At 38.2% G+C, this 25515-nt stretch overlaps 1 protein-coding gene across 6 annotated transcripts in view; it reads right to left on the bottom strand.

The window, feature by feature from the left end:
* The window catches only part of Mef2 (myocyte enhancer factor 2), a 65327-nt gene that overhangs the window by 27556 nt on the left and 12256 nt on the right, over nt 1-25515 (bottom strand). For 5 of the 6 annotated variants that reach the window (XM_067356220.1, XM_012373784.2, XM_067356219.1 and 2 more), the window contains exon 2: nt 23331-23366. The exons of the other annotated variant lie outside the window; for it this stretch is intronic. The gene's annotated coding sequence lies outside the window, so the exon portion shown is untranslated. The remainder of the gene's footprint in view (nt 1-23330; nt 23367-25515) is intronic. 6 annotated transcript variants of the gene reach the window in all.

Below are 25515 nucleotides of genomic sequence, written 5' to 3'. Positions count from 1 at the left end.
TAACGAATTATCGCTGGCACGAGGGTAAATATAAATCTACTCCAGGTCGGATCGTAATGCATTATGCATGAGTTGCAATGTAGCTGTCCCCCTACAGAGGTCGGACAACCTAACCCGTCGAGAGAGGAGGCGAGTGTTCAATATGTCCTGGCTTATCGATCTCGCCGAGCGAGCGCGAGAAGACACGAGAAACGGAAGACTGATAAGTAATTAATAAGCCTAAAACGGGCCCGCGCTCGACGATGATCGTTCGCACTCCGAAATACGTTTCTACGTGCGCAACGTGTGATGCCGAGTTGCATAGTCGGCAACGGGGTTGGTGGATTGATTAGAAAAGCGATTGCACTCAACAGTACCAGAACTATGTGATGCTGCTGTGAGAACTAGTCCTCGATTCCTTCAAAATAATTCTAAAATAGTTTCGAAAAAATAATTAAATGTTAAATCTAATTATGCAAATTGATTATTTTAGCTCAAAATAATTTTTCACTGTACATTAATCCAATTGTAAATAATATATATCGTGATTCTAAAATTATTCAGATTAAAAATATAAAGTATATAACTGAGAAATCATTTATCTTTCTGCTTATTTATACTTTTATCTTACTCTCAAATATTGATATAGAAATATTTTAATTATCCAATTATGAATTATAAACAATGTACTTTGAAGAATATATTACATCATTTAATTTTCAAATATGAAAATTTTTATATTTGAGAATGACGTAAAGATTCATGATGCGATGCAAGATTCCAAACACTGTTAAGAATTCGTATATATAGCATTATCAGTACGCCATAAAATATCGAAAAATAACGTCAGCTCACCGGAACGAACAAGGATATTTAATTAAGCGGCATAAGTTATGCATGGACCACCGGCAAGATAGAGCAAACCCGACGCGTCGGATGGATCAACTGCGCGCACATTACAGTGACACGTTCAGGGAGAAAATATACCTATCCATTCAGTTGGAAGTGACAAATTAAGAGCGAAGCACGGATAATAGACGAATAACTCGGTTATGAGGTACATTCGAGAGGAACCACGTGAAAAGTCGCTTTTGCTCTGTCAGTCGACTGATATAGATTTCGATCGACAACTCTTTTCCAGATTTTACGAAACGACTGACGTTATATTATTTTAGCAGACTATTACTATTTTGATATTTCCACCACATATAGAGAGATCGTGGAAACATCGTGGAAAATGGAAATAAAAATTGTTCGTCGTTACTTGTCGCTATCTCATTTTTCGCTTAAAAATTCGTAAAATATAAAACCAATTGGGTCTAAAATTACTCCTCGTGATCGAAATCGATTTAAACCTTCTGTCGAACATTCTTGTTGCGCATTTATCTACATGGTTCGCGAGTAATTTTGATCCCGCATTGATAAAGTGATTTACTTGAAAATTTGACGAAAGGACATTTTTTTACGATATGTCACTTCGATGTTGTGAATTTCTTACAAATACGTCATCGAAATACTTCGAAAATTCGGTGCCGCAATCTTTGTTCATAATAAAGACTTGATAGATTAATAATCGCAATTTTCCTTTTTGAAAATATATCACAAAAATTTTTATATGTCGTATCTTTTACATGTTGTATTAATCTATCTTCGCGATTGGCATCTTGTTCGCTCAAAAAAGAAATAAAATGTTCTATCGTCATTAATCTCATTAACAAATAGTCATTTATTCTAATTTGTGAATAATATTAAATTTATGTTAAAAGGCACTTCGGTGATATTGTTTCGGTTGTATTTATTGTGTGTCTTTTTCAATTTTTATACATTTAGCTTGCCCGCCGTTAACTAGTTGTTCTAATCTCTCCCTTTCCAATTTCCCTCTCTTTTGTTGTTTCACATGTAACGTGAGCTTTTTTTTCGGTGTTAAATCGTCACATAAAAAAAAAAAGTCGAGAAACTAGGCGAAAAGGAAATCCCGGGGACACAGAAAAAGAACGAGAGAAAAAGGGAAAGGAGAGAAAGGGTACGATAGGGCGAGAAAGAGAAAGAGTAGAAAACGGGAGGAGATGATGGGCGCGGATACCTTAGCACTGTAAAAGGGATGCCGGGCCCTCGTGATCTCCTTTTGCTCGGCGGTGCGAAGGAAAAACAATGAACGTAACAAATACCTTCCGACCAGCAGGATCGATAACAATATCGGGGCGATATGGTATAGTCGCATCCCTCTCGCTATTCCCTCCTCCCGGTATCTGACATCCCCTCGGTTTCTCTCATACACGTTTTGCGCGCACGTGTGTGTACACGTATACATACATACATACATCTCTCTCTCTCTTTCGCTACCACTGTCTGTTGCTCTCATTTCTTCTCTCTCTCTCTCTCTCTCTCTCTCTCTCTCTCTCTCTCTCTCTCTCTCTCTCTCTCTCTCTCTCTCTCTCTCTCTCTCTCTCTCTCTCTCTCTCTCTCTCTCTCTCTCTCTCTCTCTCTCTCTCTCTCTCTCTCTCTCTCTCTCTCTCTCTCTCTCTCTCTCTCTCTCTTTTTCTCTCTCTTTCTTTCTCCTTTTCGAACTCGCGCAGCAGCGGCAACCAACGGTAGCAATGATATTAAATTCTTCAGGAAAATCTAGGAAAGTCCATCTTCATTATCGGATGAACCGCGCTTAACCGTGTGACCTGGTCGATCGAGCGCCGACTCGAAAATAGCAACGCATTGAAAATGATGGGGAGTGAGACAGTTCGCGAAACGAAAATAGACGTTGGACAACGAGATTCTTCAAATCAAACTGCAAAACAATTATTCTGTATACGAGCGGTCGTCATTTCGTCTCAAATCGATCGAAATGTCCTACGGATGATCCGTGTGACGCTATCAATTAATGCCCATAATTCGGCGAAATAATTCATCGTCTGGCTAATCGACAGATATGACAGATTCTTTAGATTTAAACGCGTCTTAAATGAATTTCACTGTCGGGCTATAAGAATTATCTTTGCCTCGAACAATAAAAACCCTTCCCACCAACTTCCATGAAAACAATATAACTTTAAAAAATTATGTACGTCAGAGATCTATGATTAGTTTCAAACGCTTGAATCATTAATTTAAATTACATTTAATAAATCAATAATTGTACTAAAATTGATAAAAATTTATTAACTCAAAGATATGAATCATATTCTCAGATCTTTTTGGGTTTTCCGATAAAAATGATATTAAAGTTTTTGACTTATAATAAATTATACTTAACACTTCATTAAATATTAGTAAGTCTAGATCTGAAATAAAGTTCCAGATTTCTATTTTTGCAATTTGCAAGCTCGCTGTCCTAAATAAAATCATAAATAGAATATACCATTTCCAATGTTAAAATTCTAATAATCTTACTTTTCATAAAGTATGTCACATTTTTTAATAAAATAAAAAGATATTGTAAAAATTATTTAATCTATTTAGATAAAAAACGCTTTGTTTAATAAATAGATTTCTTGCTAATTGACGTTTCTATGAAAACTATCTTCAACAGACAGATCTGTGATTAGACTTATAAGAATACGCGCGAACAAAGTGTCTATGTCAAATTAAATCTATAATAATGCAAATATAAAAAAAATCAATTATTATCCCAAATATTCCTATATAAATATATATAGCATGTGTTCAATCTAAAACTATTTAGATCTAATTCCAAACTCATCGGTAACTAATAATTAATGTATTGTCTTAATGTATTATATATTAATTAATGTATTGTATTAATTAGTATTCCGATATAATTATTATAAAATATGCTTCGAGAGAAAAAACTCGTTATTGTGTCGCAGTATCTCTCTATTCATACACAAATGAATTGAAATCGATAAAATTCAGAGACTTTATATATTCATGCTGTAAGAACACGAAAATAATTCATTGTGTTTAGTTGTGAAAATAGAAGCACAATTGGGTTAAGGTATATTTTTCTATATCATGGAAAATAGTGTCATTGCAATATATTCACACAGTTTCAATATCGATTTCAAACATCGACAAAAGTCGATCATATTATGAGTTCCTGATTTCGAAATTATCTCAGATATATCCTAAATAGAAAACGGATCTTCACTTGCGAGTGATTCAATAAGGTGTAATTTCTAAGCAGTAGCAATGAGATCGCTAACCGGAGAATATTTCCACAGAGATATTTCGAGAAAAAGAGATTATTAGCCGAGCAAAGCGCACACGAATAAGGATAATTGCCTAAATCTGGAAAAAAAAGGATGAAGAAAAATAAGAGCGGATGTGGCGTGCAATGTGTGTAACATATCGCGACAACATTTTGCATTAAGTCGTGCATTCAACCGAATTGACGATCAATAATATTCGCCGAAAACACCGAGCGAAACAACTCTATCGATTTTCAGCCTACAGTCCAAAAATCGATTGGATAAGCGGAATTGTGTACATCAGAATATGTATCTCAGCAGAAGAAAATTTACATTAGGAAATTTTAGATCAAACAAAAATATACCAACGATACGTCTGACGCAAAAATTTCTTATGAAAATTAAATGTAACCAGGCAGATTTCATTTTATAGCTTTCTTTATATTTAATCTCATGGTAAGTAAAAGCTGTACGAAGTTTGTTCCATAAAAAAAAAGTCGTACGAGTTCGGCGGAAAAGGCTTGCGCTTACGGTTAGATCTAAGCACGGCGTTTGCCCCAAAGCTCTCCTTCCGGAGGAGCAAAGAAACTTCCCCCGAGAAAAGAAGTAGGTTTCGAAGATTCGTCGTTCGTGTCGAACGAAAATACCAGGTGGCGACCATACCTCGTATTACCCGTCCGCGGCAACAGCGGCACTAACGAACGCGTCTCTATCTCTCCCTCGCCCCACGCGACACTCCAAGCCGAGACGGGCGTCTGTTGCCATACCGGATATCCGCTCACCCTGCCTGCCGTCGTCTCGACATCTCTAAGGGACATCTTGCTCCTACGAGGAGCAACGACGGAAGGCTGTGAGAGGAACTTGTCGAGGATAACGGAGGGAGTTTTAACGAAACGATATACATGTATGTGGGCGGAATGTTCGCATATTGCCGGTAGCGCGAGAACGCGTCACGTTAAAGCTGGCATGTCTGCCTATGTTTAACCCTTCACTGCATTTTATGCGATAGCACACAGTGGATACTGGTGCGAATCAAAGAGTGATCGATTTTCTCGATTAATTTCCATCTCATTGTGCCAGAATAAAAATAGAAACAACAGACGCTACTAAACATAAATATACATATAACGTAAATTAGCGTTAATAATCGTGCAAGGATATCTCAGGCCTAACAAAAATCTTGAGCAGTATTTGAAGAAATATTTTTTTAATTCTTTGTGAATTTTTTTTATGAATATGTGTGAATATTTTTTGCAACAAACTTGTGGAAAAGTCTGAATTTGCTATAAAAATCAAAATGTAATTTGGTGTTTTCTTTTTTTATAGTAGATATAAATGTACCGTTTCTCAACCTTACTTGAGTAACTTAAATGATATTTCGATGTGAAAGGTATGACAGGTATGAAGTCATATCGCGAACCAGCTGGAGAATGAGAAAAATCGCGAGACAGAACGAGGTAACGACTATAAATGATGTGACATTATGTACCGAACGTACTAGCTGCTACCACGTCAATTGTTAATATTAAGACGATCAGAAATGATGGACTTCTTTCAGTGGTAAAATACAAAAATAATTACAGATAGAACTTTGTACTTCTAGAAAAATCATAAAAAAGTTTTATTTAAAATTCTATATTGCATTTAATTGAACTTATTACAGTTCGTTTTTTCTGTGATCAACGGTTAGATAATCAACATCTTAATCCATGTAGAATTCTACGATTCAATCGTGATAAAAACACGCATAACTTGAGTAAGCAATACGTTGCAAATATTATTTTTGCATATGTGCAAAAAAGAAATTAATGCATTTAACGCGAGAACAAAAGATAATACTGCAAGTAATGAAAAATTTTGTGATTTAATAGACAAATTCATCAATTATTATGCTTCTTCTGAATGATAGTTTGACATTTCAATGATATGATTTTTAGAATTTTGACGCATCACTGAAGCAAGATAAACGTAACGTTATTAAAATTGAAATATGTTTCAGACACACTTATTAATAATTCTCACTAACAAGAATATTAATTGAATAAAAGCTTACCCCCAGATTATTAATTAAGTCAAAAATTTGTCGGCACAATCTCACTGAAAATATTCATGGAAAAAAATATTTCCAGAATATTTCCACACTACATACTCTATGTACATAATAGAAAAAAAAAGAGTTAGTACGATAAGAAGTGACTGCTTAAACTAAATGATGTGAATCAATTTAAAAATCATAATATTGTTTTTGCGGTTTCTCCAGTCTTTGCAGTCTCTATCAGTAACGAGATTACTTCTAGTAAATTATCTACCGATTTCATATTTAATCAGAGATACATATTGAACATTTTAAAGCGAATTTTCCTTCAAGCGAAAAATAACAAAATTTAAATATAAGAAGTTAATGGAGCTAATGGAGTCTTTTGAAAAGAAAATTCCTTTACGCATCTTTCGAAGCCTAAGATAGATCACCTAAGACGCGGACCTCAATCCTTCAGAGTACTCCGTTTCGCAAGCGCTTTTGAATCTTCTCGAACACCGAGCGCCGCGAAATTCTCTTCAGGGTCTGGCGGTGGTAGAAACGCGCGCGTCGGCCATTCGGTCGCGTCGCATCGCGCCGCGACGCGCCGCGCACTTGGCACGACGTCAAAAGAAAAGGAGCGAGACCGGGCGGACTTTCGGGGTGAGGTCAGCCTTCGCGCGATCACAAAGGCCGAACCGCTGAAATATGATTTTATGGCTATACTGCTCTCAATCACAACAACAAGCACGCCACGGTACCAGTCGCAGAAAAAGCAAAAAGGGGAAAAGAAAAAATATCACGGAAATGAAAAAAATTAAACGAGACGTTTATCATTGAATCCGACCGTGCGCTATCGATCGTACTATTTTATCCAACTGCTTCATTTAAGCGAACTCACGCGGATTTTCGAGTCATCACTCTTCATTTTGCGCAGCGCTCAAAAACTCCGTCAGATTCACATACACATCCCGTGCATTTAACCGCGGCGCTGTTCGCCGCCGCGCGATGTCAATGAAACGCGTCAAATTCAATTAAGCTCGATATCAGGCCGGAATTTCGCCGACCGGTCGGCCAATTTCATCTGCAGCTCGTTGTTCATTAGCGTATAGTCGCCGGGTTATGTAAAATTCCGTGGAAATATCTCGCTGACGCCGGATGTGCTTCCGCGTTGCGCGTGAAATTGCGAAAAATCATATCAGATCAATCGACGCGAAGAATAAAGCGTAAAACGTCACAAATTATTATAGCTTAATGACAATCTTGTAGTTCACTACAAGGATTTCGAGATCCTGTATCTGTTGAAAAATTGCTTTTATCTTTGTTGCTTTTCACGAGAAATCGTAATTGAAAAATCCCGATCTTTTGTGCTTTTAACTTGTGTAATTCATTAAAATCGATTGATTTCACCGAAGCAGTATAAAGGACGTAACGGCACACCGCTATCTACGTGTTCTGGCGATTCATTTAGGAAATTCGAGCTGTCGCTTTTATAACGCAACACCACTCTCTCGCAATTCGAAAACAGTGCAGAGCAAATTCCAGTGAAACTACTTGGACGTCACAAAAAGAATTTTCTGAAAAGTACTTAATTAGCGATATTTTACGCTTCATTTTCTACTGTTACGTTTCTGCGTACAAACGTAAAGCTCCCTTTTCCGCGATGAATAGTCGACATTAATTTGCTAATAAAAATTTATTAGCATATTTAAAAAGTCTGTATAGAAGATAAATTAGGTCATGCTATTTTATATATATATCCTTCACTGTAAATTCGCGATGTAAGACAAAAATAACATTTTTTCAGAGGAAATTATTAGCGAGAACCGTCTGGTCGTATCGTTTATGACTAATAAATTTACGTATCGTTTATGGCCAATAAATTAACAAAAAAATTTCAATTTGAACTTCAACATAATTTATATTACAAAAATCTCATTACATTTAAAATTAATTCATGAATTTTTATTACATCGAAGTTCTTTTAAAATTCAGATTTAATTGTGCAAATAATTATAAGTTAAGCAAATAATAATTAGTTAACAAAATGCGCATCGACGCATTGAATATTATAGATGTGACAGAGGAATCGAGGCGCGCAAAATACATGCAAAGAGAATATACCTACTTCGATATAGCATGGCGTGTAACAACACGCTGTAAAATAAAAAGATGCCGAACCAGGAATAAGTTGAACGCCCACCAACTGCGTTTTTTTCTGCATTATTAGCTTGTAAAAGAGAGAGAGAGAGAGAGAGAGAGAGAGAGAGAGAGAGAGAGAGAGAGAGAGATAGTTAGGCTCATGTAGAATCTAGTCAAGGTAACTACGGCGATTATCGTAAGAATTTACGTCGATGCTATCCACGGTTGATCCATGATGGTACAAAGCGAGGTCGTCACGAAAATGGCGAGTGTAAGCTCTATAATAGCAGCTATTAATTCATGAACACTTTCGCGAAAATATGGATAGTAATTCAATTTGTGATAGTCAGGAAAGAAAAAAAATTAATAAGTTAAGAAAACGTCAAAGAAGTTTCTCTATTTTCGTAGCAACTCTGACAGTAATAGCCACTAATTTGCGAACGCGCACAAGATAATGCGTGAAATTTTTGTTCCATAAAAATAAAAATTTACGTAATCAAATTCTGCAAAAAAATAATTTTTCAATCAAAAATAAATAATTTGTATGACAAAAAATAAGTTTTGACGCACGACATATTGAGTCATGTAGATAGCTTTTTTATTGAAAATTTACTTTTCCATAAATGTTCACAAATTAATAGAAAGCAACGTCGCAATTACCGCATAAATAAAATTAAAAAATTCGTTTTACAATACTTTTTTTTAACGAAACTATTAATGGTGACTAATATAGTATTAAAACAACGATGCATACTACCAATTAAGCAATATTTTATCTCACTTATAAAGGATTTTAAAAAAATCAAGTTAAATGATGTTTTAACAGCGAAAAATTTCAAAAGTTTCCTACAGGTTTCCTTGCTTCCGTTTTCTCGACTTTTCCTAGTTTCTTATCTGTTCTTAATAATCCTATTAAATCACAAAAGACCAATGCATTTGCAATACTAAACTGCACAGGAAATGTTGAATTAAACTCGCATGCCGATTTCCCGGACTGTGGAAATTGGAAATTGAATTAACGATCATATAATGGTAATATGAGAAATTCCTATTACGGTGAGCGCTTTGTTCCAGTTGAAATTACTTGGAAGTAAATTAAATTAAACGATAGTAGCTGCGCGCATATTCGTAGTGAATATAGACCCGTGAATTTGCAAGCTCGACGGGATTATATGCTCGTAAATTTGCAAGCTCTAGAATTCTATGGCTTTTAACGTTTCCTGATTGAATATCACAAATTCGATGAGACAGAAATTTTGCTTCAAATTAAGGCAATAATTTATACTGTTTCGTAGAAATCATCTATCATCTATTTTTTAAAAATTAAATTTTTCATACAATGCCCATGAGCAACATAAAATTTTTCAGTAATCTTATCTTCAGTCGATCGTTTGTGGCACTAAGTTTAGAAACATATCGAAGAGCAAAAAGCAACTCGAAAGATGAAAAATTTCAGACTCTAAACGCAATATTTTCGCCTTGATGATGAAAAAATATGATTAGATCTAGAGATCGTATCCGAGACTCATGCAACTCATCGAACACGACGAAGCCCTCTACATGAAATCTTATGTCAACGAGCGAACTCCACTTCACGAATCCCGAACTCAACGTCGAAACAACATAATGAAGCGACGATTCCATGGCAACACAAACCGAATAGTAGTTGCTACGTCCGTGTAGCCACCGTGAACAACGACACACGCTGCGACATGGTTCGCCATGGCGAACGAAGAGAAGAAGAAACGAACGAAAGCTGAAGAGTAGATTCAAATCCTAGATCAACGAGCCCAATCGGACTCGATCCTGCTGATCCTGTCACAGGCAGAAGAAAGCGTGCGCAATGCTCGCGGCAAAGCGACTAAAAGCGCGAGCGACCGTGCACCGATTGCGAGACGCAACGTGTCGTTACGGTTTTAGCGTGAGGACCGCCGCGAAGTAAGAGAGAGAGAGAAAGAGAGAGAAAGAGAATGCCGAATAATCTCACGGGGGAGTAATACGGGTGCAGAGAAGGACGAGAATAAAAGAGAAAGAGAGGTAGATCGAGAGCGAGCGAACACGGGCAAGTGTGTATTAACAAACTGCGGGAAAAGACACCAAAAATAATTCCCGCGCGCGAAGAAATAAATCCGGGATGCGGCGGCAGCAGCAGGGCGAGAGAAGAGGCGCCGTGGCACGGAGCAGAGAGCGAAGCAGGGTGGGTGCCTAAAAGAAGGTTGACCGGGTGGGTTCTGGGTAGTAAACTGAATTAGTAAACCGCCATCGGAAGCGCGAGAGCGGGTGTGTATTATAAGAGGCGCGGCGAGACGATCGCCGCGGGTAGTCGCAAAAGTGCCGCGGGCTCGGTTTTCGATCGACGTCGCGATTTCCTCTCGCGGCGACGAAACGGAGAAAGAGGGAAGGAGAGAGAGAGAGAGAGAGATATGCTCTCCGGATGAGGATTGCTATCGCGAACCGCGCGTGATGAGGTTGTTCGAAGGTCATGCGATGGCTCCGTAGAGATCACGAAAACGCGATGCCGACGAGGACGATGAAACGGACGTCGTGCTCTTCGGGGAAAGAGATCGCGCGAAGGAAGACCGGTACCGGCGCGAACGGAGAACGCGAGATCGCGACGCTGCCGACGGCGATGATGATGGTGAAGAAGAAGCAAGCGGGCAGCTGCTCTGCAGCAAAGCGGGCAGGACTTACCTCTGCTGTTTTTAGAACTCCACTCCCAGAACTGCCGCGGGCCGAGCCGAGCCAAAACCAAAATACCACCGATATAGTAGCGCCCCTTTTCCCCTTTAGGGTGGAGGGACGCGGCGAGAAGAAGAGATGGAGCGAGTGTATCTGTGTGTACGTGCGTGTGCATGAATAATCGAGTGTATGCGCGCAAGAATGGCCCACCTCTTTTCCACCGACACCCAACCAACGGCGCGGACCCTGACGAGAGCAACGGAGATGACGGGGCTAACCTAACCGACGAGCGTGATGATCGCGAGCATGACGACGAAGACGAAGACGAAGACCGACGACGATGATCGTGACGATGGCGGCGACCATGAAGACGCGACAACAACCACGAGGATGGCGTCGTCTCCGCGAGCGCTGTATAATGGCTGCTCGTTGTAATCCGGAGACCAATAGATCAAAGCCAAAATGTGAGTTTATCTTTCTATGTTGCAGATACGGAAAAATGTATTTTACACCCGCTGAAGATTTCCGAGCAAAAATAGAGTAAGTATATAATTTATAAGGTCCATTTTTATTGTGAAATACTAGTTCAAGTGAATTTTGTACAAAGTGTACGCCGAATCTGCGATACTGAAAATAAACTACAAGACATTGGAGACACTTGAAGAGTGTTTCGAGCAAATGCAAAATTAGTCCATAATTTGTCAGATCTTCCAATATGAACCGCTACCAAAAGTGGACCTTGTAACTTGCTATGTCATGAATAAACATAGAGATCATTTTGCGTATCTACAACATCGAAATTTCAACTCATCGACGTTACATTTCGCAAGAAATTTGTAAGACGATCAATAAAATCGCCAGTCTAAACAATCACACAATTACAATAATCGAACTAATTATCGTAGCACATTATGAAATTTCGAAGAGCACCGCCAGACTGATTGCAGTAGGTTCTCGTTAAAAAAATTTTTTTTCTGATAGTTCGCATGTTGTATTCAGCGTAATAAAAGACACGCGCATCTAATTAAATTTTTTTCCATTAACGAAGTTACGGACAGAAGATCGTGTGCGAAGAATATTTCAACAAATATGATGTCTGCATATTTTCGCGCATTTTCACGCTAATAGCATTATCCGAAGATCCAAGTCGAAAGATCAATGATTCAGAATTCTCGCGATCGATCGCGGCCTCGGCTAAATCGATGGGGAGTCCGGATTGTTTGATCAGATGCCACGTTGAATTCCGGCGTTTCCAGTGAGTTTTCGCCGAAGCACGCGCGTATCGGCGACTTTTTCTTCAACATATCGGTGGAAGGCAGATACATTCTTTGCCACTAGCCATTTCCTGCCCGGCAATTTAGATTAAAGTTGCATACAGTGAGTCATATGAATACAAACGAAGCAGAAGCGAAACAGTTGGCGAAATGAAGAGATAAAATCGCTTTTGTCTCGCGTACGACACCGTGAGCTTTACGTCAAATTTTTAAATATATATAAAATTTTTAAAATACATCGATTTACTTTTTGCTTAGTACTTTTTGACTGTCTGTTCTAAATTTTCTTTTTTTAAATGGAATATTTATAAGGCGAAACATAAATGATATATCGGTAGGATAACAGGCATCGATTTCCATTGTATTACATATGCCGGCTAGTCGATTTATATCACTCAATAGAATTTACGTTTAATCATCGCCGTGAATCATTAACTTCTTGTAATCACATGTATTAACAAAGAAGAAAGCTGGAATTCGCCTCAAAGTTTATGGTACTGTGACATTTAAATTTTCCAATAGCTACGTCATGTTCAATCCTCTAAACCGGATGCCGCATCACTTACAAATTCTACGGTAAATCTAATCTATAATCTAATTTACCTCGATGCAACTTTGACGACAAATCAACGTTCATTATAGCTTTTTCATTTTCGATATTAAATCTTAGCTTCAAATTAAATTTTTGATAAAGATGTTTTTGCCACCAAGGGGGTGTCTCGTCTCTCTTTTCGTTTCTTTCAAATCTTTCCAGCCATAAAAAGGTTGTCCAATAATAAATTTACAATGCTAAATTAGTAATAGTGAAATTGTAGCTATTCCTTATTTTTCGATTCGCCCATCTTTATTTCAATATCGATATCCGAGAAGCAACATCTGGAGAGATCCAGGCCACTTCGCATAAATACATCAACGATCGCGCGAAAGCGATCGAAGCGAGCACGAATCGCGTTTTCGCAAATTCCGTTTGCGCATCTTCGAGAGGAATAATTGAAGTAATCACGGCACAGGAGTGGCTTCCAGGGAAGCGTTGCTCGATGTCTTCGCTCGACAGCGTTGGGAGCCGAAAATGACACTTAACGCCGTTAAGTGACGGCTAACCGGCGTTAAGCGGCAGGCTAAGCTATTTTATTTAGTGGAGCCGTTGTATAAATCAAATTGCGCGATGTCAGAGAGAGCGAGAGCGAGAGCAAGAGCGAGAGAGCGAGAGAGAGAGAGAGAGAGAGAGAGAGAGAGAGAGAGAGAGAGAGAGAGAGAGAGAGAGCCGTGTACCGATCTGTGACTGACGTGACATAATGCGATTCGCGATGCCAAATTCGCCATCCCTCGCATCCCTTCGCAGCGTCCCCTTCGTAAACGCAAGGGAAAGGGGGGAAGCGAGGGAGAGAGAGAGAGAGAGAAAGAGAGACATATATCTGTCCAATTATAAAGCCTGACGTAACGTCGAAGTTTCCATAATTACTGCGCCACTACCACAGCCAGGCAGTCACGCCGCGAGATCGGCCGATGAATTAGTTATGCCCGCGTTATCTCACTTCGCTCTCTCTCTCTCTCTCTCTCTCTCTCTCTCTCTCTCTCTCTCTCTCTCTCTCTCTCTGCTTGCTGCATTCGGCTGCTAATCGGGTTAGCGGTGCCTGGAAGCGACTCCGAAATAGCGAGCGTTATTAATTTAAGTCACTCTTAATACGCTCTCTTCCATCGGTGAAATCTTTCCCGTACGTCTCCTCTCCGTGCCTCCATCCCCCTCTCCGGCCCCTCCCCTCTCTCCTCGTTCCCATTACTCGCCTCTTGCTGGTTATCACCAACGTCATTGGTCCATAGAAATATTAATTCGCGCGCGAGGACGCGCGACTTCGAAAGTTCGTGCCACCAATTATCAGGAATCGATAAAATTTCTCTCGTTCTCTCTCTTTCTCTCTCTCTCTCTGTCTCTCTCACTCCTTCCCTCCTCACCCTTTCTCTCTCCGGCGTTTAAACTTCGGTAAAAACTTCACGCTGTTAAACCGGCTAAAACGCGATTATCAAAATTAATCTATCCGCTACGATCTCCAAGCTTGAAACACGCGAGTATGTCACACTTGGCGTATTGCGCTTTGACAAATTTGCGCGAAACAACTAACGATTTCGAGATGCATTAGTTCCGAAACTATACTTCCAAGCACAGTGCTTATTGTGCGATAAATATTTGGAGCTTTTCGAAAGAAAATATAGAGTATCGTGTAAAACTCGTCCTAATTCATCGCGCAACACAGATATCTCGTATTGAGTTTATTTTGCAGATTGAGATTCATTGGAAATCAAAGCAATATTGCGACAGTTACATTGTAAAATAGCAACGTTGTTATTCTCGTTTATAGGTCAACTTTGAATGTAATTTACATGAATTATTGGATTTCCATCGTTGTCCGAAGAATAGCAAAGATCATTTATACGAGTCAGACGATGCATTGAAATTCGACCTCACCAAAGTGGCAGTCGCGATATCTGAAATTCTTCGACGAAATATTTCTTTGCAATCTATACAAAATCAAACTGAACTTCGAATTTCTATTACCTTGACATTTCGGTTAAATATCCACGCGCACTGCCGCGGTGCCTAACGTTAATTAGAACCGTCGGCAAGCGTACGCTGCTACCAAAAATAACCGCACGCATGAAATGCGTCACGTCGACGTAGCTCTAATGGCAGCTTCATAACTCTCTCTCTCTCTCTCTCTGTCTCTCTCGCTCTCTTTCTCTCTCGTTTCTCTCGCCCTTCCTCTTTCTCTCTCCCTCCCTCCCTCTCTCTATGTCGAGTTTTAGGAACCCCGCGAGAATCATCAAGGAATGTCCAAAGCGGAAGGACACCATCGGGGGATCGGCACTGAGCAACGACAAGCTAACCGATCGCGTTTACGAGCGGGTGGAGAAGGAGAGACCCGGCCGGTTGGCGGCGATCCTGCGGGACTTTTTGCCCTCTCGGGCGAAGCGCGCCGCTGCTCTCTCGCAGCTCAGAAAGCAGAAAAGTACAAAACGACATTGCTCCGGATCGGCACGTGCCACTCGATAAATCTGTCGGCAGCTGACGGCGCGGCCGGCTGCGAGTCACCCTCTTCTCTTCTCTCTCCTCCTCGCCACGCCACGCGCTTTCTCTCTTTCTTCCCTCGTCGCGGTACGCCCGCGTACACACACACACTCGCCTATCAGTCTTCCATTTTCTCTCTTTCTTACGTTCGCCGGCACGGTCCAGGAGGGCCAGCATCCCCAACCGAGCGCGCGCACACGTGCAGCCCGTGACGCGGTGCGGCGCAAAGCGCCGTGACTTCTTCCTTCGCTAAATTATTCCACCGTTACGGTTGGTCGTTTTACGGCTCGTGTTCGATATCCTGCGCTTCAAAACGGCATTCTCAAAGGTAAAAAATTATCAATTACAAGAAAATATAATTTACAAAGCTAGAAAAATTTCCAGATTTTTAGAAGGAATTCACATCGCATTCGTGACATCCGAATTTATCGTTTCACTGTAAGCGCTTCAAACAAATATTCAACTATCTCTCGCAGCGACAGCTTTGTACGCCGCATATACGTGTCTCTTAATTACCTGGACTTTAATTCAACGCGATACGCGCGCGCTTTCACGAGCAGCAGCGTAGCGAGAGTTTTCCGCTGGAGTTTCCACGTTCAGCCGCGAGCGTTAAATCTCGCTTCGACGAGTACGTGTAGCCTGTATATACTCGCGCGTACACGATGCACCGCCCCGGGAGTTACACGTGTGTCTAATCGATGAACGCATTACCTACGTCATCGCCTCTTGCACTGTAAACTCGATGTTACCGCGCGCGAACTTCCTGACCGCGCAAATCGGGTCTGAAAAGGAAGCGCCATTCATATGGAAAATTGGCGCAAACTTGCCGATTGATTTTTTACAAAAATGCGGCAAATATATCGCGTCGTCATCAGATTATGTAACTTTATACGCCGGATTTTATACGCTCCACGACGCGATCCCTCGCTTTAAGCCACGTGCATTCCGCGCATACCGCGAAGTGCTCCAAGTAATATCGATCGCAAGATTTCTCGTTGAGAAATATGTAGAGCGTCTAATAACTTTGCGATTTCGCGCTTAAGCTTAAATGGGATTACACGATGTTCTCATATAGCTGTCTTTCGCATCAAAGAGCGATCCACTTAACATAATAGGTGCATCTGCGTATCTGTGTACGCATAAGAGAAAAGAAATATACAAATTAATAAAATTAATGAAATTCAATAATAATGTTAACGTTAGAAAAACATTGCTGATTCTTTATACAGAAATAGACAAGAATTTTCAGATAAATACGACTTTTCGCCGTTAGCATTGAACGAGAATAGATCGAACGAGAAATTCTCGCGTCTAACAAAGTGATAATATAATTTCCATTTTCTTTAATTGTAAATTATAATTCTGCTCGCTGTTTCATAAGTTTTCATTTAAAATAACATCGGCACGATTACTCGCGACACCTTGACCTATTAGCTAACAAAACAGTCATGCGATGACAATCGGGAAAATTGATACACGTGCTTCTGCAGCAATCTGCGACTCGCTTTAGGCGGTGAATTGTCTCTGGCATCTTTGTTTCTCTCGGGACAACAGTAATCGGTGCTGAAATTCAACGTGTCTTGCGGAAAATGCGAGAGAAAAGCATCTCGGCGTGAGAAGAAGGCAAAAGACGCGACGCGTCGCGGGCGCACGAGGGGTGGGCGCGAGGAGGGACGCGGGAAGAAGGGTGGATATTGGCGCGAGTGCAACGCGCCATATTCTTTGTCCTATGACACGGCGAAGTTAAAGCTCCACGGCTAAAATTAAACCGCAGGCAGCAACGACGGCAGCACCAGGGCCGAGTCTCTGAGGCTGAGCAGGAGCAGCCGCCAGAAACCAGAGCACGTGCTTTAAGTAAGTGACGCGCGCCCTCCCTGGCGTATACCTCCTCTTCCCCTGCCGTTTACTCCCTCCCATCGAAACTCCCGCCTAGCATCTTGCAACGACTGCCAAATCCCCGCGGTATGTCTAGAGAGATGCCTACAACGTTTGATACGAAAGTATCGATTGAATAATCTTAATGGTAACGGTCGTGTCGATATCTGGAAGTCAAGATCGAGGCTGGAGCTAGAGGCGAGTAACGCGAACAATTATTCATGGATAATAATTTTAGATAACACACTCTGTACATTTTCATAAGATATACCAATCGTTAAGGTGATTCTAGTAAAAAATCCAAAATATATGATCATTTATTTATGATGAATATTTACTGTAGATTGAAATTTTTAATGAGTCTGATTGACAATTTAATACTGTGAGAAACATAGAATTGATTTAAGTGAAAATTCCTTATAATTTATGTTATAATGAGAATAAATTTAAATAGAAATGTGTTTGTTTCAATATCATTAATTCAAACAAAAAAGAGACGACTTCGGATGTAAATTTGTTCTTACGTAAACACGCTCGACTCTTAGCTCTCCTAGCTTTCAATTCTCAAGTCTGAACTTTCAAGATGCAATTTGCATTTTATACGATTAAAATATATGTAAATACAGTACAAATAGTAAAAACATAAATTAATGAAAAAACTGCGTGGAAAGACGCAGTTTACTCTTACTCACTTATAATAAAATTTTAATAAACATGATTACATCATATTTCGAATCTTTGTCTTGCGACCGACGAGAGATGAGACTCGTCTAGAATCCCATCTTGATTATTACTTCCTACTTGTAGCGTATAACATCATTATCCTATAACGCAATACCTCAGATTGCACATTGCTATTCGTGTGTTTCCCTTCCCGCCGTTCTCCCGCGTGTACGTTATTTCTTCTCATTAAATGTCAAATCCGCCATTTCGTTTGTCGACTGCAAGAGTGGAATATTATCCAATGTATTGTATAAGCGATCAACATCTGCATTTAAGTACCAATTACAGAACCCTATCGGAAACTACTACGATACGTTCGCAATCAACGAGATGTACGCCGATCAAGTGGATTATCTGAAAAGTGGGACGTATCCTTTGGGATCTCCTCTCTCTCTCTCTCCCTCCCTCTTTCTACTAGTGTAATGACGATGTAATGCGCTTCAAACTAACAAGAAAGCCGTAAGTGGAAGTGTTAACTCTATCGCAATTCTAAGCAATTAATTTCGACTAAGTGGCGTGCTTAGAATGCAAAACATAAAACATCGAAATACTGTAAGATTTCTAGAAAGAAACTTTCCAAAAATCTAGCGCATCCCACGAGTTTTAATTATGCACGTTTCCTTGTAAGAAAATGCTTCAATTAATTTGAAGGCAACAAAAAGCACACATCGGTGATAAATTATAATGAATAATTGTATGTCGTAAATTTGATTAACCGAGATAACACTTTGCATATTTTTTTTCAAAATTATTCCTAAAATTGTTATTTACGCTGTTTCTAATTTTTTTCGAAATATCTCAATGTGCTATAATGTAAATTGACCATTTAATGTGCCGAATTTTTCGAAATGTTATCAATATTACTCGAAAGAGTAATATTGATAAAAGTAATACGTATTTTGAAATTAATTTTTGCGTATAAAAAAGAATAAAATGCATGCGTTAAGAATCAAACGCGTTATATTGTCAAGTATGTTCTCTTGTCAAAACGCGAAAACCCTTTTAAAGAAAGGGCTGTTATACTGCGCGACCAACCCCAAACACCGAATCTTATCCCAGAGAGGAATCTCTCTGTAGGAGACTCGGAACACGTGTCCAGCACTCGGATAGCAATACGGCCACGTGTGGGGTGATGCGATGTTTGGTACCAGATTTTCATGATGCTCGCGCATCGATTAGTAGAGGAACTGGAACCAAAGGATTCCTCTCACACGATGAACGAGCTTTCATCGGCTTGCGATGCCGGTTTCCCTTTTTTCGTGTATGTTAATGTATTTCTAATTATATTTTCTCTTATTCACGCTTAAAGAGTTAAAAAATGACTTTAACAAATAATTATAACTAAGAGTGTAAACAGATGAAAAACATTTGTCACTCAATTTAAGATTTAATAGAATTTTAATTTTATTTGTTCATTAAAAGAGAAGAATAACAGTCAATAAAGAAGAATAACGAGATAACGAAGAGAAATCAATGTCAATTTTTTTGTTTAAGTAATAAATTTACCAATATATTAAATTTAATTCAAAATTAATGTGTAGATATATTATGTAAGCAATTTCATGTAAACAAGTCACCCGATTGATATCTTATTGATATTTTCGAAGAAGTTTAACTTGTTTAGGCTTGTCCATTAAAGGAATCGTGCAATCGCAAAGATGTCATTCCGACAGTGTGGTTAAAATATTATTCTCTAATTTATACATAGATTTCGTAAATGATCGGTCGCTACTCGAATTGCCACACATGTTTCACATCCGGAGCACATGGAGGGCATTGCGTCGTTACATGCTTTGCTGCTTCGCTTATCGAATACAAAATTGAAGATCTATCTTTCCGTCAGAAACAAATAATGGGTGGAAGAAGCGGAGGAAACTGTGGACATTAAACATTTGACGTGCAAGATAGACACATATTAGAAGATCGAAATAAAAATTCTTTTTGATTTAGCATGTTCAATAAACCGTAAAAAAACGCTAATTTAAAAGAAAAGATTCTTAACGAACAAAATTGAGAAGTAGGAAGAATAAATTTAAGAAAATCGATAAAATCATATAATTAGCCAATTTACAATTTTTTCCTCTCTTTAAGTCGTAAAAGATTAAGTAAATTAAAACGGAAAAGATAAAATTAAATTGTAAATTTTCAAATAAAATGGCATTCTACTATGGCGTTCTATTTTTTCAAATATAAATATTCTTATTCTATTTCATGAGTACGATTGATTTATTTCAGAACCAAGTGTAATCTAGAATATATACATTTGTCGCCAAAAGGTTAACGATGTAGTGCCATTCTAATCTGACTGACTGCAATCTCAAGTGAGAGATCATCTTGAATGTAAGTGTGGGAGCGCTGCGTCCGCCCTTCCATCGAATAGCACAAAGCGAGAGAGCGAGAGCGGCGGAGGCCTGTCCAAAGGGTTTCGAGGGCTGCACGAGGCACATCGGCATTTCGATAACAGCGAAGTGCTGCTTGCCTGTACGTGTGCACGCGTTTCTCTCCGCTTGCCTCTTTGCCACGCTCGTTGGGTATGATAGCGTTCAAAAAGTACCGGCAAGATCTTTGCCCTTTGTCTTTGTCCTACTTACGCGACACTAATTCAAAGCTTTATTAACGTTTTAAAAGCTTTTTAACCGAAAAAGAATATCGCATCTCTGTGAATTTTAAATGGTGTAAGAAGAGAATGATGATAAATTAGTTACATCTAATAGCATAATAATACTATTTGTATGATTTTAATAATTGTTCATAAACAATATTTTAGAAATACTTCATTTTCTCCTGTTTACAGACAATTGAGTTAAAACTTAGAAAAACAGCGATTATTTATAAATCAACTAAAGAAGTTGTAAATAACTGTGTGATATTTCATTGTTAGTTTACGGATTTTTTAATTCAAACTACAAAATTCACAAAAGTCGTTACTTTTAATGCTCAATAATAATTGCATAAATTAATTCCCACGCATATTTCCAACGTGCACACGAATTACGCAAATAATAGAGAAACTTGTTTTTACAAAAAAAAAAACAACAGAAAAAAGGAAGCCAAATGCAGATGTCGGTGCGCAAAAAATATATTTTATAAATTAATATAGAATCAAATTATGCAAAAAATGTAATTCGTAATTAACTTATAATACTTTTTGCACTCCGACATTTGCGCTTGGTTCCTTCTTTTTTATTATTTTTTATGAAAACAAGTTTCTTGAACTGTACGCCACACTACTGCATTTTTAAAAACAAGAGGTATAATTAATTTTGGTAAGCAAAAAAATAGGAAATCAGATGTGAATCATATCACTGAAAATTGATTAACAAATAATTCGTATTGAGTATTGTCTATTAATATAAATGCTTGAATACATTAATTGTTTTTGTCACTTATGTGACCTAAATCCCTCAAAATCTAAAATAAGCTTTATAACGGAAGACATACAATAAAAAACAGTTTTCGTACAGGCTGTCAAGTAAAATGACATTTAGGTACTGTAAAATTAAGATCACGCAGATATAATTACATCCGCTACTCCAAAGCTTTACAAATATACGGACTGCAAATTTAACACATCCAACTCTCAATCATGATAACAAATACTGATATTATGCATGTTGTTTGTTACGAATCATTATAGCAGTGCGAATAAATTGAAATAATAACATCACGGTATATTGTTCAAGCATCAGCTTAAGTGCCAATTGCTTCTTGGAGAAGTCTAGAAATTTTAAAAGGCGTCTAAAAAAAGCACGTGAAGAGGAAAAGATCTAAAAGATAACAACATTGTCGCTATCGCCGACGCAGCTAGTGCAGTCACGGGCGTCGCAGACGTCGTGCGTGAATCACGCACACGCGTGCTTCCCTCCTTCCCTTTCACCGAGTGCGTTTATCATCTCTCTTTATCGCTTTCTTTCTCGCTTGCTCTCCCACATGGTGCACGCTGCCGCGTTAACTTGAAACGCGATACTCGCCGCCGTGGTCCAGAACGCGAGGGCCGTGCGTGACGAGACGAGGCGGCTTGATCGGCGGCGACGGCGGCGTCGGAGGGGAAAGAGAAGGAGGCTCGTGGGAGGAAGAAACAGCCGGAAAGAGAAACGGTAGGAAGACTTAACCGAAGAAATCGGGTGAAAGTCGAAAAAACTCGCGATGACTCGTGTAATTCGTCAAGATAAAGGAGATAAAAATAAGAAAAAAAAAAGAACCTTAAGAAACAAGAGAAGAATGGGCGTGTGAAAAAGACGAAAAGAAACTTTAAAAGCTCATACATGCTGCTAAACAGAAGGAGAGAGAGAGAGAGAGAGAGAGAGAGAGGGGGGGAGAAAGAGAGAGACGTGGAGAAGGGAGGAAGAAGGAGAGCTGGCAGCTGCTGGGCGCGTGCGGCGTCGGACCTTTTAAGGCGCGATCACCGGACGCCCGGCGTCGCAACTGCCCTCCCCGCGTCACTCCCACCCCGCGATGTGCTTTCCCTCCCCCCCGTCACTCACACTCAAGTCCTCCGCGTGCTTCCTCTCCGCCGCCCCGGCACCTCCTTGAGAAGAGAACTCAAACCGCGTCGCGACGGCCTCTATGAAATCTCATCTACCTCGCACTTCCCCTCTTTCATCTGCCTGATCTCACCCTTTCTCTCTCTCGGCATCACCTTCGCTCTATCACTCTTTACTTCCCCCGGCTCCGGAAGTACGTAAAACACGCTGTTGCCTACGACGTTTAAATCGACAATCGAATAAACTGACGTTTTCAATGACAACGCCACGTGCGCGCATGTTTAGTTTCGTTCGACAATATGTATACGTAATATTTACATACTCTCCGATAAAGTAAATCTCTACATATTCCTTAATTAATCGATTTTTTTAATTAATTGATATACAAAATTAATTTGTTGAAAATAATGAACTTTAAGATCTATAATAATTGCAAATTATTCACTAAGCGCATGAATAAGCAAAAGTTTTCGAAGAGAAAAATTCATTTCTTATGTATGTTACTAGTCTCGTTTAAAAAAAAGATACTTTTTTAAAGACGCTTTTTCACGTTCTCATATTCTTTTTATTAAATCCACAAAGAATATCTGTACTCGTTTGAAAATAATGATATCTTCTTTCAACATCATTATATACAAGGAATGTCAGTATCATTCGTTAATAGCAAATTTCTGAGATCATTTGAAAACGAAAATGTTTATATCAAAATGTCAAGCCTACAATAATTTTTTAATGGAAAGTATTTAATGTTGGCCAATCAGATTGTCCAAAAATTCACGCTCTCAGACACATCGCATATTGATTTTTATATCCTTATCAAATGATAAACCACAGAAATTTGCTATTAACAAATGATACGGTTAATTTTAGACACTTTGTACATTATTATTTAATCTATTATCTTAATGATATGATCTTAATGATAAGATCAAACAAATTAGATTGACTTACCGGCACGATGCGCAGTAGCGTTGTTCACAAGTTGATCTGTAACATAAATACATTCACATTATAGCAGCATTCAAAATAATGATTTGACAAATAATTATAACGTATATTAAATTTTTACTCGTCCTTTATGCACAAATATCTAATAAAAGAATTTAATATTTATATCTAATAACTATAAATATTAAAAATTGCAAATTTTTTATTGAATATTTCATAGAGTCTGTACGTGTTACATTATATAATATTTTACGTGCAATGTTTTGCAAATAATAGATAACAAATAATAATAGATAACCGGCTTCGCCGGTGTCCGATGCTCCTCCTGAGCCTCCTCCTCTTCTCAGTCTTCGCAGTCCTTCGAGCACTCACACGCGCTCGCGATACGAAAATCGTTCGATGTTTTAAGCGACACCACCGACGCGTACTTTGTCTACTTCGTGCACTAAACATCGTGTGATTTTTGTATTCGCATCACAAATGTATGTAATTCAAGTACTTTGAAGGATTGCAAGAAGGATTGAGAAAAAGAGGTGGCTCAGGAAGAGCATTGGGTGCAGGCAGAGCTACTTTAGGATAAGTAATCATTTATTTGTTATTTGTCATTCGAAAAATATTGTACATAAAATATTACACATAGAAACTTTGAAATATTTATACAGTACAAAATTTACAATTTTTAATATTTATGATTAATATTACTTAATATTAATATTATTAATATTGTTAAATTTAAAAATATAATTCTTTAATCGGATATTTACATAAAAGATAAGTAAAAGCTTAATGTGTATAATAATAAATTTATCAAATAATTATTTTAAACGCTACTATAATTTGGATATACCTTGTTACAGATCAAATTAAGAACAATCCAATTTATTTAATTTTAATATAATTAAGAAAATAGATTAAATAATAATGTAAAATGTACAAAATCTAAAGATTAACTGTATCACCCGTTAACAGATTTCTGAAGTTTATCGTATGGTAAAGATATAAAAATCAATATGCGACATGCTTGAATTTTTGACAACCTGATTGATCAACTTTATATAAACGCTTTCCATTTAAAAATTATTGTAGCCTTTTATACATTTTGGTATTAAAAATTTTCGTCTCCAAATGATCTCAGGAATCTACTTTTAACGAGTGATATGTCTGAGATATTCTATGTATTAAGAAATGTTTCATAATTTTAATTCGTTACTATTGAAAAATTGTGCAAAAATAAAGTCGTCACTTATTTGCTATAAATTGTTACCGATTTAATATTAAAATATTATCAATTATATTTTTTCATAATTATACAATTTTGTAAATTAATTGATTCTTTTACTTGAATTAATAAAATTAAATGTATTAAATTAATAGAATTAAATTTGCTAATATAGAATTCCTAATATAGAATTGAAAAATAAAATTCAACAAGTAAAGGTGCGGCAGTAAAGTATACGCGCGCGCGCGCGCATGCTGTTAACCGGCAACACACGTAATAGCATATCTCTCTGTTTCTCGTACCATCCCTCCTCTACAACCCTCCCCGGTCTCTCCACCTCCCACGCTCCTTTTATTCTTCGCTGCCGGATATCGTACGGCGCCTTGTCAGCTGACCGACACGGCTCTTCTCACGTATCGATTCGCGAGGTCGAGTCACGTGTTCCACGTCGTTTTCCCTGTTCGCATTCGCATCTCGCGTCTCTTCGTTTCGCGTAGATCATTGCGATCTCATGTGCGTATCTTGAAATTGAATTCCGAACTTGTAGAACTTGCATTTCCAAAATACAGAAATGAGGGAAAAATCAAGAATTCGGATCGAAGTGATTGCCTCTTTCGTAAAATTTCTTTATAATTTAACAAAATATTTCTTGTTCGTTTTCCTACTATTCTGGTAAATATTTTGCGATTTAATAGCAATTGTAAAAACGTGTCAAAAATTTCAAAATTAAACAGAAGTACCATTTAATAGTGTACGTCGTATTTTTATTCAGCATTTAATTTTCTTTTATAATTCACAAGAAATAAGTTGCTAAAGTTGAAAAAAGTATGTTTCTTTGTAAAAAGTATGTTTTTTATTTATTTTGTAAGAAAATTCATAAAATAAAAAATTAGAATATCGGAAAGTACGGTATAATCTTTAATATCAAAGTATTGCGTATTAAAAGAACTAAAAAAAAATGATCGTGAC

The sequence above is a fragment of the Linepithema humile genome, chromosome 5 (assembly GCF_040581485.1).
Source record: "Linepithema humile isolate Giens D197 chromosome 5, Lhum_UNIL_v1.0, whole genome shotgun sequence".
Classification (NCBI taxonomy): domain Eukaryota; kingdom Metazoa; phylum Arthropoda; class Insecta; order Hymenoptera; family Formicidae; genus Linepithema; species Linepithema humile.
Note: the sequence above shows the minus strand (reverse complement) of the source record. Positions and strands in the feature narration are given on the sequence as shown.